Source organism: Rattus rattus, chromosome 7 (genome assembly GCF_011064425.1).
Source record: "Rattus rattus isolate New Zealand chromosome 7, Rrattus_CSIRO_v1, whole genome shotgun sequence".
NCBI lineage: Eukaryota > Metazoa > Chordata > Mammalia > Rodentia > Muridae > Rattus > Rattus rattus.
This window is the reverse complement of record NC_046160.1, coordinates 105,286,574-105,303,452: the sequence shown is the minus strand read 5'-3', so window position 1 is coordinate 105,303,452 and position 16,879 is coordinate 105,286,574.

Here is a 16,879-nt window from a genome sequence, read left to right as displayed (position 1 = left end):
TTTACAGCTTAAATTAGTCACCAAGCCCACAATGAGAGCAGCAGCATCTTTAAAATTCATCCTTTAATAATTCAAATTTTATTTTTTACCAGTTTCTCAGAAAAGTAATAATTGGAATAGTAGTTACTGTATATATATATATATATACATATTAATTTTTTTATGGAAAAGGAGAATGGAGATGTTTTTCATTACTTTTTTCTGTATTGAGAGAAAAATTCTCAACGTCTAAAAAAGTCTAAACTAAAGTTAAAAAGTAAAGTTAATTTTTGATTCAGTTTGATATCACAATCCATTCTAACAGGAGGTGCATCTTTGCATGAATATGACGAGTCACATTGATCCACAGTCAGGAAGCATAGAACAGTGACCAATGCTAATGCTCACCTTCCTTCCTTGCAGAACTCCAACAAGTGGAATGGTACCTGCTACACTGAGGGTAGGTGTTCCCATCTCTCTTAACCTAATCTAGCTAATCCTTCATAGATATATCCCAAGGTTTGTTCCACTGATGATTAGTTCCTGTTGACATTTTTTTTTATTTTTCTATCATTCTAGCAATAAAATAGGTTGCTGTTGTTGGATGTGTGTGTACGTGTTTGTATTTGTGGGGATACATGTGTGGGTACATGTATACAGGTATATAGTGGTCAGATCAATATCAAGTGTATTCTCAATTATTTTCAGCCTTATGTTTTTAAGACAGTATTTCCAACCCTGATCTTACTTGTTGGAGTCTCATAGAAGTCGTAGAATATATACATACTTTTATTTGCTATATTAAGTTATTTGAAACATGGAGAGTTCCTTGACCCAATGTCTCTGATACCATTTGAGTCCTAGGTGAGCTTTTCTCTCTCTTTTTTTCTTTTTGCTTTTTTTTTTCAGAGCTGGGGACCGAACCCAGGGCCTTGCACTTGCTAGGCAAGCGCTCTAGCACTGAGCTAAATCCCCAACCCCTTCTCTCTCTTTCTTTTATTTTTATGTTTGCTTCTTGAATTCACTGAGGAATGAACATTATTAGGGAATGTGGGAAATCAGGTGCGTTGGAGTGTATGAAGATTGGATACAGAGTGTGCACATCCATGCATGCCCTGTGTGGTTTTTCATGCCAAGGTACAACAGTATGAGAAGATGATAGATTAAAACCCTGCGTGGGGAAGGCATGCATATGCTTCTTCCAGACCTTACAAATGTTATGGCTGGACCTTTTGGAAGTGGTAGGAGAGAAAGAGCTTCAAATAATCGGACTTTAATTTGAGGCCATTTAGTTGCAGTACTGTTTCCTAGGGAAGAGTAAAGTGGAATGACTGTGGAGCGACTGACAGGCTGTGTCAGGAAGATTTGGTTGGTTATCCTGTCTTCTGATAGAAAGCAAGCGCGCGGAGTCACAAGAAAGGCAAGAAAGCGAGGCTGAGTGTTAAGACAATTTTAATTGCTACTGGGAACCCGAAGCTGCTTTTCGAGCTTGAATTAAAATGAAAACACAGTAACTGTCCAATTCTAGCAGAGTCTTGATGCAACCTCTGAGGCAGTTCCTGCGTCTCCGTCCTCCCCGGTGCATCCTTCCAATTAACCCCAATTCCCAAAGGCCCCGTTCTGTTTCTTGCAAATTGTTTCCTGAGACCTTGAGTAGCTGGACCAACCCTACTGTCTAGGGGGATAATTACTCTCTACTTGAGTGCTTCTTTTTCTTTATCTAGGGAGACCTCTAGTCAGGAAATTTATCCTTCTATTTGAGTTTGAAGTTATCATATCAAAACTCTGATAAACAACAAAGCCGCCCCTATTCCTCTCAACTGGCAAGAGACAAGCAAGTATGATAATCCAAGGGTATAAACTGAACTATGGAAGAGAAATGGGTAGAAACCAAGGCTGAGTTACTATACAGTCTCGGGAACCCTTTAGACTCAAAGGCATTACTCCAATATTACATTTATCCGCCTTGACTCATACTTACTTATTAGGCTGTTTTGGAAACATGGTACAAAATAACTTTTTACAAATGTTCCCATTGTTTTTCTTTATTATTATTGTAACCCCCCATATTTGGGGGTTACTGTAGCAAAATACTGAGCATTTCATTTCCTTGACCTGCCACACAAGCCCAGCTCTACAGCTCTAATTTCTAACTCCCGTTGAGAACCATTGTGCGAAGGCATTGTCAGTCTTCTTTGCCCACTGGGTCTCCGGTCTCTCTTCCTAAGCTTCCAGCAGAGCCAATTAGCAGAGCATGTGGTGTGAGTTTGCCGAGTGAATGTGGTCGCCAAGTCCTGAAAATGTGGCCTAAATGCTAATTGGCCTTCTGACAAGTTCTTGGGTGTGAGTGCTGGGGCTTGATTAAATGCAGCGCACATGGGGCATGGGAATTAATCCATTTACCCCTGAAGGTCATGGCATTCCGTGTACATTAGAAAAATATCTGAAAGGAGCCGGAATGCTCTATCTACAAATGATGTTTTAAAAAACTAATGAAAAATTGAAGGTAACTAAAATAAGTAAGTAAGTTAAATTTTTACCCGAGAAGAACGTCGGAGGGTGCTAGATTTTCAAGCCTATGCATAGATCTGTTCCCAGCCAAAGGTACGAACATCTATTCATCTGTCACTGCTTACTTTCCATTGCTTCTTTCAACACTTAGAGCCTTTATTTTCAGTGAAAAGTGTCATTTTGTATGAATAGACTTTCCTTGTGATGTTTCCCACTAATTTTGGCTCTCCCTAAAAGTTTCTTTTCAGTAAGTGTGGTCCTCCTTCCAAATTGCACTAAATTCTCCTAAAGTTTACCATCATGTTTTCTGTTCTGATAATTCTATCTTCGTGTATATAGATTCCCTTGAAAGACAACACGAATGTTTGGTAAGATTCCTTGCTGACCACCTGAAGAAAGAAATTTTCTAACAATTGGCACCATTCAATGCTGGAATCTCTCAGAACTTTTGCTGTATCACTTTTTTAGTGGAAAAAATGGTTACTAAATTATCTTTTTTTTAATCTGTTATAAGGTTTTAACCACATATGTATAGGGAAAGAAATTTCTTCCAATTCATATACCTTTTTCTTGTGTCTGTGTCACTTATTAAATGATTCTGCCATGGGAGACAAGAGTGGTCCCAATGACTGACCTGATAGAGTACTATCTTTTTTCAGCAGAATGTCAAATATGCCACAGTCAGTTTCATAAAGGCCTTTGATGCTGTAAGTTTTATTTTAAGGTGGGCTCCAAAAGGTAAATAGTTCTTTCAAGGCTATACATGTAACCATAGGTTGCACCAAAAAATGTCAAATAAACATCAGCTTAAAAAAATGTATCATGAGAATTGCATGCATCCATATAATGAAATATGAATGTATCTCCCATTTCCATTTCTTAGAATTACCACAACAGGTTCTGTGTGAGACATCCATTAGAAGTCTTACCAGGGGTCATAGCTTCAATGAAGAATGATTGTCCCTGTCCTAGCAAAGACCTGCTTTTATTTTAAGTATCCTTGTGCAACAGTTTCTGCTCTAGTTGTCTCCAGGGCAGCTGAGCTTTAGGGGCCTCTAATACTTAAAAACCTCCATGCAATAATGGCCTATCCTTTCCACTCTCTAGAGAATGTCATATCTAGCACAAACTATACCAACACTCAACCCCCCGTCAAATTCCCCCTTTTTCCACGTTAGAGAAAGGTCAATATGTCTGTTAGGAACTCTACTTCCAAACTCATTAAAATGAGCCAAGTACGCACCACAACTGAATGTCAAAACCCACATTTTTATGAGACCTTATGTTTTCAGGGTTTTTTTTTAACATATGTCAAATGAGTGGTACAATACTAAATAACCAACCAATGAGCATACATGGGCTGGACCTAGGCCCTCACATACATATATAGCAGATATGTAGCTCAGTCTTCCCAACTAACTAGAGTGGGACCTTTCCCCAAAGCTGTTGCCTGTATGTGGAATCCCTTCCCCTAACTCTGCTCTCTGGTCAGGCCTCCTGTGGGGAAGAGCCCCGTCCTGCAGAGACTTGATGTGTCAGGGAGAGGGGATACCCAGGAGGCCCTTCACTCTCTCAAAGGAGAAGGGGAGGGCAATAGAATGAGGGAATGTGGGCAGAGGAGTGGGGTTGGGGGGAGACAGTGATTGAGATATAAAATAAATAAATAAAAAACTAAACATAATAAAAGTAAATATTTCTTTGCTGTCTTTCAGTCACCCCTATTAAAAAATCACATGTGTGCCTGCCTTGTTAGTTCACCCAATGAAACAATCTTGTATTGCACTGGCCAGTTAGCATTTTGGCCAAGTAAGAATGGAGCTGTTTTTCTATTTCCTATACTTGCTTTGCCAAGTGGTTTTTCCCATCATAATTTGGGCTTTAGCAAGAACAGAAACTTCTTGCTGAGCAGATCAACTAACTTTCCTCATATGTCAAGCTTTCATCTGAAGATTAAAAAGGGTCACTCCTGGTCCAGCTGGGTTTAAGTCAGTGACCTGGTCCTTGTGCATATCCTATTACCAAAGCCCAGCAGTACAAACCACAGTCTGTCTAAGTATGTGCATGGAACCCAACCCTGACCAGAGATTACGCAGTTTGGGCTGGCAAAGGCAATTCTGTCCATTTACAAACATCTGCCAGGAAGGTCATATTCAGCCTGGCCACTTCCTGGCTCCTGATTCTGCAGACTGCTTTGGTACTATGTCCAAGGAAAATGAACGAGAAGGAAAGCTCAAGTTAATGTAGACACGTCTGGAAGTTGAATCAAATTCCTACAAGCTAAGATTTCTTAGTCTTTTTCCCAAAGATGTTGAACCAGGAAGATTTTAAACAAGTGAGTGGAGCTTTTTCTTTTAGTTCTCACTTCTAATGTAGTACATAAAACAATGAGAAAGAAGATATGGGAGGAAGAAAGAGGAGAGAAGGAAAGAGAAAGTGAGGAAGAGAGAGAGAAAGAGAGGGGGAGGGGGAGGGAGAGAGAGAGAGAGGCAGAGACAGAGAGGGAGGGGGAGAGAGTATACTACTTCTTCATTCTAAATTCAGACATTTGTTCTTTTTTTCCATAAAGAAATTGTTTTCACTTAAGCAATAGGCTAACAAAATATGGAACATTTGATTTAATTTTTCTTTTCATGGAAAGCTATGCTAGCACTCAAGTTAATTTAAAAGAAAGTCCCTCATGATAATGTGCAGTTTGAGCAGTGAAAACAGCAGAGACTATCAGATTCCATTTCAGAGTATTGGAATGCAATGTTCCTTCATTTGGGTCAGTGAATACTTACTGTTACCATCCATTCAATCCTGTGCTCCTAAAGAACTCATTTTCTCAAGCTGATCTGCCTAACTATGTACTCTATCAGGGAGATTCATTACCAGACTCCCAGTAATGCCAAATGAACCAAACTGCTCAGGAAAGCACATCGCACAGGCACATGCACAGGAATCAAAACCTATTACCATGCATTGGCTACTACGAGAAATTTCCTCTCATGATCTACAAATATGGCTTTAATTTAGTGGAGTTTATTTTGAGGTAGTGCAAAGGAAGACGGGATAAAGGGAACGGGGAGAGTTTTAGAACACTTTCTCATGTTAAGGAACAACATGTTTCCATTGACGGGTGTCATCTGGTTCCAACAGGAGACAAACAAGCCAGAAAGCTTCTAGCACATGTCAAATTCTTAGCACGTTGTAGTAAGGGAAAACTTCAAGAAATACCTGATCCATGGGTTAGCTGGGAAGTAGTATGAATGTTCTATCCTTTTTATTTTAATGTTTTAGAGGATGAGGGTATGGGGGATTAAATTCACGGTCTTAGGGTTAAATAAAATCTCTTCCACTGAGCATCATTCCTTCAGTAGTTTGATTGTTGTGTGTGATAATCTCTAACAAATGTTTCATCCATCAGCGGGACTTGATAGGATCTGTATCATGTATCGAGACCATTTCACTCTGCAAGGGTATTTGTAGGACAGTTATTAAATCTTAATCTTTTATCAAATGTATTATCAGCTGTCTTAGGGGTAGTCTTAAACGTGATCTGTTGTCAAAGAACTAGAGTATAGAACATATTACACACAGTTTATGTTGTCAGAATTCTGACAGATACCTCTCTAGTCTTTTTTTTGGGAGGGGGGTGCTCAGCCTAGGAACTCTCAGATAGGATGGAGAACATTGAACAACATAGAACTTTAGATTTAATCCATCAAAAGTCAGCATTTGTAACAGTCCAGCATCTTGACAATGGTGGCAGTACTGAAAGACATGGGTTAGTCCATGGGTTGACCACTATAACTGATAAAAGCCATTAAAATGACAGCCCTTGGAGCAAGAAAAGCTTCCCAACTTATCTGTCAACTCCAGAAGCCACAAGACTAATTGTTGTTTTATGTGCATGTTAAACATGATAGACATCTGAACAATGTGTCCTACAAGAATGGAAAAACATACTTCGGAACAAGAGAATGGTCAATGGTTCCCATCTCTTTTCTGACATTAAAAATAAAATTAAATCACAGAATCACAGATAGATGCTGCTATGTGAAATTTTCCCTCTATCTGTCTCTTCTCTAGCCCAGGACAAATTTGAATCTCCGTACTTTTTTTTTCAAAGACTTCTCCAAAAAAATGTAGTTCCTCAATGGTAGGTCATTTTCCAACTTAAAAATCATTGAGTAATGTAGGAAGAACTTACTGTGCATCTCTAGAGAGCAAATCCTTTCACTCATTACTGTTTCCATTTACCACAAATGACCTGTCCTATCAGACATGTAGGTGAAGCTCAATCATGATATACTGAAAAGTTGCTATGCCTTCTCTTGGCTATTTTTTCTACCTATTATAGGCCACTAATTATCATAATGACAAGTAGAACCATGTTTGAGTTCTAAATACATCAAATATCAGCATGAGACTGTGTGTATGACAAAGTGCTAAAATACAAATATTTTAATTTCAATCCAATGCCAGGTATAATCCAACCTCAAGAAAATGTTCACAAAGTGGCTTAAAATGATTCCTTTCATACAGATATTATAGACTTTATTAATAATTTTTAAAACCAGGAAATTCCAAATAAAACTTGATGTATCATTAGTGTGGTAAAACATATATTTCCTTTTGTGCCCCATTTTTTCCTCTTTGGGCTTTTGGCAGCTAAAAGAGTAAGTTACAAATCTTTATGTTATTTAAAATAAAGTTGAAAATGATTCAGTTTAATGTTACATTATGAATACATCAGGGTGAAGCCATTTGTTTTCTTGATGGAAACTCATTGACTAATACATGGAGTATAGTAGACTTTAAGATAGTTATGTGTTTGGTGAATTTTTAAGAAAATTTTACTGTGAACGATATGGGAATTTTTATATATTATTACTTTCAAGCTTAATACTAAATACAACTAAACAAAATATAAGTTGAAAAGTAAGTGGGGGTGAAGGAATATGTATTCAAATCCCAAACAATGGGATGGGAAGATGGCTCAGCGAATATGCTGCTTGCTGCATGAGTCTAGGACCTTAGTTCAGATCCCCTAGACTCACAAGAATGCTGGGTAAGACCCTGTATTCCTGTAATGCACATGTTTAGTCAAATGGATCCTTGGGGCTTGATGACCTGTCATTTTAACCAAATGCCAAGGTTCAGTATGAGATCCAGTATCAAGAAATAAAATAGTTATTGACAAATTATTATTATGTCATTTTTCTTTGTCTACATGCTCCTACACAGGGTAACACGAATGTAATCTCTCTCTCTCTCTCTCTCTCTCTCTCTCTCTCTCTCTCTCTCTCTCTCTTTCATTTCTCTCAAAATTCTGGAGATGATAGCTGTTGTTATGGACATAACTTTCATCACAAATACTTGAGTTACCTATAAAATAAGAGTGATAAAAAGAAAATGCTATAAAAACCTAGGGAATTTGTTTGATGGAAATTAGGAGAATTGTATTCAGCTAATTTCTTTTTATAACAAATTTGTAATTATTTCTATATATTTCATAATTTTATTGTAATTTAATAATAATGATGATACAAATGTCCTTCAATCAGAACTAGCTTGCTGTTACAGGTTTTTCTTTTTTAAAAAACTTGGGTAAATATAGGATGGACTTTTGATATTATTATTACTTATAGATAATTAATTATCATTTAAATTGTTAGTACCATTACAGTTATTCTGCATTGGGGACATGAACATTGTTATGGAAATAAATGTATGCATTAATTTTTTGTACACATAATACTGACATTAATTATTATGGTACAATCAACTTCATCCCATGCACATATCAACATCTCATAGAAAAACATAATTGCTTTACAAAGTGATATTTATGTTTATCTTCTACTGAGACATGGACAGGTGATCTTTGGGAGAAATATAAGAGGATGGGAATCAATGAAACAATTTGTCAATATTATAAAAAGAAATCAATAAGAATTGGGAGAGCTATGACAACTAAATGGTTGAGAAACAAGGGGCAGATCTTCTAGGCTTCTACCCTGTACTGCTTTCCACATTTTCCTTTTTAGTAACAGTCACTTTCATTCTATGCTCTAAGTGCTTATCCCCTTGGCTTAGGTTCTGATTATACTGTGTATTCCACAGGAAATGAATTTCACTGTATTACTCTCACTGGCCGTAACTGCATCATACTGAAAATACAATTTACAGCTCACTATTTTCCTCTTTCTCAGTGACCAAGATTACGTCTTTACCTTAGAAGGATTATTATCGCAGAAATAAGACACATGCAGGCAGAAGTTTCTACATGTTTTTAATTTATCTAATGTTTCAAAGATTAGGGGAGTAGGTAACAAGTCATCCCACCAAGGCGGCAGCTATGGAACTGTATGCAACCGAAACAGAAAAAAGCCCTAAAATAAGACTGGTTACAGATAAAGAAGTGCTATGTACTTTTTTCTCATAAGAGTGAAGGAAATTACTTCTTGATTCCTCCTGCCTGCATTCCAGATAGGATGGAGAAGCATATAAGCACACAACAATAACACCCAGCGTCTTTCTTCCTATCTGGCTTTTTGCTGAGATGCTATTATAGAAGCAGGTAAAACATTTTGGTATTCTTATGATATTTTGGTGCTCATTTCTAAAGAATTCGATGTTTGCATTTTGGCTTGGAAGAGTTAGAGAAATGGTATGTATAGCTTGTAGCTCACTATTGTAATGGTTGAAAGAACAGATGTATAATGGATAGCAATAATGTGAGCTCAGGGAACTGTTCAGCTTATGGACAGTTCTGTTTCTTGTTTGTTGACTTTGCAAAATTACCCTATCACATATTGTGATGTACTAAGCTAATTCTGAATAAAGCAACCCAGATTTCTCTTTTAAAATGTTACAAGTTTGAATGAGCTACATGGGCCATATCTATACCTTCCTTACTGTTTCTCCCAGCTTATTGGTGAAAAAAGAATTTAGTTGAGAACACATTTTGCACATAGAATTAGAATCAACCATTTTGCAATGTCTTGATCAAGTGAATGTTATCCTGGATGGGTGTGACCTAATCAGATAGAAGCATGTGACTGAGCTCTCCATTAGATGAGATAATCCAACTTTGATTCTCTTTCCATTTACCAGTCTCTCAAAGGGCATAAGGCAATTTTCATTGTAATAAATATATGTTAAACTTACTTATAGGTTACATACTTATCTGTATATGTGCAGTATATATACATTATGTATGTAATATATAATCCTTTGTTTTGTTTCTATAGTTGTAGCCTATTTGTATAAAGCATGTGTATAGAAAATAATTAGGAAATATTTGAGATTCTTGAAGTTATTTTTCCACATTAATTCCATCTTAAAGAATGTCTCTATGCACAATATCCAGCAAATAACCAAAAATAAAACACTAGTTGGATGAGCCTCCTTAAATTCTGACCTTGCATTCCTGAGTTCATATCCTGAACTCACAAGAACTGTGCTTGGATTCTGAGGTCCTCTTAAGAGGTTCCTTCGCTCGCAATGGCAGGGTTGTTTCTTATACTTGTCTCTTTTCTAAAGTGCTGTGTCTTGCTTAGGTTTTTGTCTTAACTTAGTAATTAAGGAAGCATATTGAAATTTTAAGTTGTTAATGAAAAGAAATTTTGGGAAATACCTGCAACGTCTCTGAAAAATGCAACATAATGCATCTTAAGACTTTGAATAACTAAAATGTCTCTTTTTATAACTGAAATGTACCACAGACTGGCCCATTAGAGCCCACAAGAGAAGAATGGAAGTCAATCAGAATGCACATAGGTATCTGGTGAGGCAATACAACAGCTAAAGTCATTGTTGTCAAAACCCACTGATCCGAGCAGCTGAGGATGTGACCTTCTTGTTTTGATCACACACAGAAAAATTGTCCTTGATATCTTTCTCTTGTGACTACATAGACTCACGTGTCTTTTACTTGTGGTGAGGATAATAACAGATCCAGCCTCAAGCCTAGGCTGAATGTGTGTTGTTGAGTCCATAAGTGGTGTAAACAAATTGATAGCTTTCATATTTTGTTATGTTCCTCATATTTAACCATTATATTGAGTCTGGCATTAAGAGTATTCAGGAAATATCATGTCTGTTTGATGGGGATAATTTACCATGAGTGATACTCATACTGTTTTTTGAGTACCAACGGTATATTTGAATATTCTTTGTCATGGTAATCATAATTCATTCTACTTTGCACATTTTTTTATCACTGACAAATTTTATTATCTCTGACTCAGGTTTTATGTATGAGGACAACATGATGAAATAAAAGATGGTTGCCATACAGAACTCATCAGGCGAAATGAAGGAACATTTAAGTAGTGATGCTTTATATTAGGCAGAATTAACAGTTATTTATATATTTTATATGGTCTTATTAAGAACAGTCTATTCCATTCTTATAGAGATGAAATAAATGATTCACTTAATGCTTAACATCCTTGCAATATTTAAGAGTCACAATGGTGCTTTGTGATAAATCTGTTGAGGACTTCTAGTCTAGAAAGTGTGTGTGTGTGTGTGTGTGTGTGTGTGTGTGTGTGTGTGTGTGTGTGTGTGTGTGTGTGTGTGTGTATTCTGTCCAGTGATACTTTTCAAGGCAGGTATGTAACCTGTTCAACGAATTTTAGGGATACAATTCAGGCAATAAACATACATTGTTTTTTTCCTATTAGCATGCAGACACATTGCATTCATTAATACATATATTAACTAAAATGTTACTACCTGTTCAACTTTGCCTCTTGTGTTTGTTTTTAATTGTTAGAAGTTATCATTTAAAAAAAGATGAGTTCTTAATATGAAATAAACATAAATGTTATTAGCTTTATATGATCTTATAAAAGTGTCTGATCATGAAGGTATATACTTTGTTACAGTAGAACTTAACCCAGGAATGCAATAATTTATTTGAAAACAAGTCAATTATGATTTATTTATGCAAATAGAACTTTCTCAAAACTTTTTGTGATTTATGTATTACAAAGACACAAGGAAAAGACTTTATCCTTTCTTGTTTGAATTCTCATACTTTATTTAGAGTTGCTACTTCATGTGACCAGTTGACGTTTTGATAAATATAGAAAGGTTTTCTTTGGATGTGGTTAATATTTCTTTACTGATACCCTTTTATTTATTTTAAATATTATATAAACTATATGCTTGACCTTAAGGTAAAAAGATAGTAGATGGATCCAATTTTAACATTTTGCCATTATGTTTTACAAAAACAGAGCTCTGGGCCTGGTTAGGCTCAGCTCCAGCAGAACAACACACCTGTTCATTAAGTTGTTTTTTTTTTTTTTAAAAAAAAAAACTGTTTTTGTCAATGTTGACTTCAAATTGCCTTCAACAGCATTGTCAATCCTGAAGCTAAGCAAGAACATTTCTGATTCACCCATGCTTTGTAGCTGAAGGTTTCATGGATTTGTACTTTAAGCTGATAGTAAAGAAAAGCAACATCGGCAAAATAGAGATATATGTAAAATATGACATGATCTGAAGTCCACCATATTCAAGCCTAGCGTTAGAGAATCATGTCTGGGTTGGAAATTTCACATGCAAAGAAGTTTCATCAGGCTTCTTCAGTCTTTCTCTGATTCCAAGATTCGCATAAATGTCAATGACATAAAATTGTTTCTACCATTTTCTCTGAACTAAGCACACCCATTGGTATCTGATCTGGAAGGAAGTAATCAAAACAATAGGTTTCCCATAGGTTTTGGAAGGAATAGAACCTTTGTATGAGGTTCATACTCTTTACCTAAAATCAAAACAAAACAAAAGCCTATGTAGTTGATGTTCATCCTTTAATTCTTAGTATCATTTCCTTTTGCTTTAAACTTAGTTCTAAAGATGTACTTATTATCATTTCTAGCTCTGTGCAGCATGACAGTGAGGGTTTAGGGGCATTAAGTGCGTGCAAGATCCCACAGCAGACAGAAGAGGACATCGTTATCTCCTGAAGTAGTTGTAAGCTGCCATTGTAGATATTCTTTGGGGAGAGGAGTATTTTATGTGTTAATATTTCAAATGTTATTCCCTTTCCTGGTTCCTCCCCATTTCCCTTCCCCCTCCCCCTGCTTCTGTGAAGATGTTCCCATTCCCAGACACCCACTCCCACCTCAATGCACTTGTATTCCCCTACACTGGGGAAAAGAACCTTCACAGGAACAAAGGTGACTCCTGCTATTGATGCCAGACAATGCAATCCTCTACTACATATGCAGTTGGAGCCATGGTCCCCTCCATGTTTACTCATTGATTGGTGGTTTGGTCCCTGGGAGCTTTGGGGGCGGGGGGACTGTTTGGTTGATACTGTTGTTCTTCCTATGGGGTTGCAAATCCTTTAGGCTCCTTCAGTCCTTTCTTAAACAACTCCATTGCGTTCCCCATGCTCAGTCCAGTGGTTAGCATTGTAGGTATTCTTAATAGAACACAGATTCTTTGTGAGATTAGCATACACTGTCAACAGCTGAACCATTTCTCCATCCCCTGCTTTAAATGTATTGACTGTTGTCCGAACACCTAATTTTTTGAAGCAGTTGTTCATGATTCATAACACCTCATAACACATTTTACTATACTATATTTCTCCATATATCACACATTTATCTTGGCTATGTGATATTTTGAACACAGGTAAGGAGAACAAAATCTCCTGTGCTTTAAAAGGTAGCAGCGGGCTTTATGAATGATGAAATAAGTATTTCCAAAGCTTTCTGAACATCCACAGTCATAAACAATTATAGCAGCTATTATATTAATATTATTGATGGTGATGATGTTTTAAGCTGATATAAAAGCCAGACCTACATATATATCTTTTAAAACTGAACTAATAAAAGATTCTGAAAGCATTAACCCAGTTGTTACAAGTGTTTCATGATCTATTGTCTTATTTTGATTCTGTTGTTAATATCTTAAGAAAATCTCAAAAGAAGAGATGGAGTTTTACTTACTGTACTGTAAGCATCATTTCTATGGGCTTCGGTCCTCTCTCTTTATCATGTTTCCCTTCGCTTGAGGTTACTGTGCTTAGAATTCAGTATCCAAAGATATTTCAACATGTTGGTCAAAGAATGAATTTCCCTACTAGTGTCTGCAGTCTTAAGCTTCTAGAGGACCTTTGTCACTTTGGATGACAGATGACGTAATGGCCTCCAAGTTTGACTGAATCTTGTTCCAGATCAGAACACTGGTAGGCCTTACTCTGACACTAATCTAACTAGAAATGATTTAGTTTCAAAAGCACAGTGAGTCTCCACAAGCGCACAGGACAACACACCCCAAGTTAGTACGGTAGGCTTCTGAGCAGTTCTACCAATTACTGATATTAATAATGTTCATTTTGGATTATTGTGTATGCCATGTGCTAATGTCAAGATATCATTTATCTTGAAATGAATGCTTAGGTAACATATAACACTTCATCTTTTGCCATAGAATCTTTTCAGATCAACCACCGAAAAAGTATCCGGAGATTCTGCATAATGTTTGTTTCACAAATTTGTCTGGACTAATACTTGTCTCAGCTCCCATATCATTCTTTTTAAAACCTCAGTTTTGTCTTCTCATTGAATCAGCAGTTCTAGGACTGCGTGTAGTGGTAATTGGCTACACCACTTTGGCTCTGCTCCGGGAGGGTTGCATACACACACCCGCCCAGGAGCAGTCTGTAATCACAAATGGAAGACACACAAGGACAGGGTAGCTCAAAGCCTGGTCAGCTGTAATCCTCCCTGCAGCTAGCATACATTTCACTCCTGTAATTTTGGCTTAATGCTTTCTAATTCCATATTTTATCTTTGCTGCCTTGGCTCCTTCTGGGCGACTTGCTAGTCTTTGCTGCCCAATATGTTTTTGACTAGCCCTTCTGAGGGCCTTCTCACCTACAATTCGGACGACTTTCCTTCTGCACCTTTAAATCCGATCCATCTCTCTCTGATTCACCACAATTCCCTCTTCCTCTCTTCCGGTTCCTAGCCTGTACAATCTAAATGTTCCTCTCCTCTCTCTTTGCCCAGTCAATTGGCTCTTTATTGATGCATCAAATGCCAGTTGGGTACAAGGTCCTTCAGCGTTTTGACATGCAGATTCCCAATTAATTCAGAGCATTAGAACTAATTCCCAGCAAAGCTCATACTTTCTTCCCTATACTATCAGGGACCTCACCCATGAGCATGGTATTTCTGGCATTCAGGATGGATATTCTCACCTCATTTCACCTTGCCAAGACAATGCCTTCAGAGGGATACCTAGAGATTTATTCCTAAGGTGAATGCCATATCCCATTAAGTCGGCAAAGAGACATCATGCCATCTTTAAACTGTGAAGGTAAATAAAATCCTGTAAGACAGTGTTTAAAGAGTATAAAAGGGTAGCTGCACGAACTATTAGCTCTTGTTTATTATCAACATGAAGGCCATTATACTAGGTGCAGTTTTATGTTCTGTTCTTTTGTCTGACAGGCAATTGGTTTGTTCATATCAGCCTTACCTAGGACCACACAGATTTGAATGGTGTGCTCCTCTTACGACTTTGAAATCATGACCTGAATAAGCCTGAACTCACTAGGAAGCAGAGATTTTTCCCCTGTATTATGGATACTATAATATGGTTTGTCAGACACAATTATGCAGGCATTCAGGTACTCTGTAAAGTCTGGTTTCTAAGGCAATTTTATGAAGAATCCTTTGCTTTTAATGCAAACAGAAAACGGGATTTTCTGAGAGTTCGCTAGGCAACGTTTGACACATTTAAAATTAGGCTGTGGATGATATAAGGACTCTGTACTCCTTGGATCATGAAAGTCCTTGAAATCATTTTTATAACCCATTCATCATCAGTTGTTACATCAATGGTGAACTGCTTTGGCAACAAAATTAATTTAAATATATTTGAGGAACCCTTCATCACAAAGATTGAGAAAATATCTACTGTATTACATAATGCTGTTTTTTTTTTCACCTATTTTCATTGAGCCCCGCGTACCTAGTTTACACTTTGTTAATTCAACCCCTTGATCAGGTGACTACAGAAGCCTGAGCCTAATAATGTACTGCCTCAAAAACTTGTAACAGAATCTGAGCCTTTGACCTCATCATAGCAAAACAGTAATTTATGTCAGATAGACCTTGATAACACTATTAAAACTGTTCTCAACCTTGCAACAGCTAATTAAAGAGTGAAGATTCCTATATTACTTTAGCAAGCAGGGTCCCACAGTGCCTATTATCTTCCTGATTAAATACAGTAAAATTTCCAACACATTAGGGAAATCATCAAATGAGGCATGCTTGGCATAGGATGTGTTTACACAGGGAATGTTTTAAAACAGCAGCGTTCCCCTGTCATTTAGAAAGTGAAATGACACTTTGACCCATCACTTTCTTTACATGGTGACGGTACAAATTGTGTTTGGGGGAAGTTATGAACTTGGCTAAGGTCACTGCTGGGTCCCGCAATCTTGTCCAAGATTAATTTTCCAATATATTTTGTGGGTGTAGAGAGGATCAGAGGGAACTTGTAGGTCACACTAGTGTCTGATGAAATTTTCCTGTGACACCTGCTGCCCGTCCCACATTTTTCAATGTGGAAAACTTTTAATCTTAATGTACCAAAATATTTTGCCTTTTACATTATTTACTAAAGAATAAATAAAACCCTGAAAGCCCTACATCATTTCTAGACTCATTGAGTTCTAACTAGAGCTGGAAAATAAAGATGTATTTTGCACTAAAACTTTCTTCCAACATTTCATATTAATTAAAGGGTAAGACACACTTGGCAATGCTATTAAAGTAATTTGTAATTCCAGGACTTCACACTGTCAACACTTGGTCAAAATAATCTCCAGTCTTTTTAATAAATCTCATGATTAGTTCACACAGTATTATTGGATTTCTTCTCTAAAGTAGATGTGGTATGCAGGGCATTTTTTAAATGTTTTTTTCCCCTTGTGACTCAAATAATAAGTGGGGAACGAAAACCAAGTTTACATCAAGTAGAAACTTCCAAAGTACCATTTTAAATAAAATAAAGTAAGATGAATCATGAAAACAGATTATAAGTAGTATATACACATGAATAAGTTAAGTTTTAAATTTTAAGTATTACCCTTAAAGAAATTTGTAATTTATAAGAGGAATTGATAACTGTAATTCTGCTTAATTTCTTCGCTGGTTTAGTCACAGTTTAAGGTAGATGCACTTTGATTAGAGATGGGTGATATTGCCTCAAAGTCTTTGAATGTGTTACACACCGTACATACTAACTCGTCTTGTTTCTTAACAAACATTTTTGACCACAAAAATGCCCAAGCTTTTGTGAAATGTATGACAGCTTCTGGTTACACCAATCACTTATTTCTTACTATTGTCCTTGTAGA